The sequence below is a fragment of the Setaria italica genome, chromosome III (assembly GCF_000263155.2).
Source record: "Setaria italica strain Yugu1 chromosome III, Setaria_italica_v2.0, whole genome shotgun sequence".
NCBI lineage: Eukaryota > Viridiplantae > Streptophyta > Magnoliopsida > Poales > Poaceae > Setaria > Setaria italica.
In genome coordinates this window covers 1,600,613-1,601,480 of record NC_028452.1, presented here as the reverse complement: position 1 = coordinate 1,601,480, position 868 = coordinate 1,600,613, and positions in this window count along the sequence as shown.

Below are 868 nucleotides of genomic sequence, written 5' to 3'. Positions count from 1 at the left end.
TAGTAAAATTCATATGATTGCCAGGTACTGCCTCCAACATTCACATCACCAGACAGTCAGACAGAACATACAGCATGTGCGTCAGGCTCTGAAACCTCTGCATCCTATCAAGGCAACACTTGGCGTTGCGGCTGGCATATTCAAGCGTGGACGTCCAAACGCACCGTATCTTTTAGCCGATTCGCCGCACGCTCAGAGCCGATCCGCCCGTCGCCACGTAGCCGATCGATACAGCTAGGAAGCACCGAGATCGTCAGCGGGGCCAGCCAGGGCGCGCTCCGGCGAGCGGATTCCGACCAGTTACACTGCACTCACTCGTGGTCGTGGAGAGGCATGGGTTCGTTATCGCGGCGGTTACCCTGTCCTCCGGCTCCTAAAAATTTCTCGCGGAATCCGCCGCGGCCCGCGGCATCTCCGCTCGTGCGATCAGCTCGCGCGATCGCGACCGGCGGGTAGTAGTAGTAGGACGTGTCAGCGCGGCGGGGCGCGGAACATGCGAGCCCCCCAGAATCTTTGTGCGAGCTGCGACGGAGGAGGGGAGCGATGACGATGATGATGGCCCGTGGATTGAGCGGCTGTTCCAACCGAATTCGCGTGCCCTTTTGGTTGCGGGATCACATCATATCCGGCTAGTATTCTAGCAGGGGGAGGGGGTCTTATTTTTAGGGGAGATATACAATAAAGTCCTCGAGCTCACTCATGCACAACAAAGCCAGAAACATGGATGTGTGGCAGGATACATGCACCTGTCCTTCTGGTGCTTCGTGGTACTATAAGGTGTTTGGATACCCCTACTAAACTATAGTAACTGTCACATCGGATGTTTGATACTAATTAGTAGTATTAAATATAGTCTAATTACAAAACT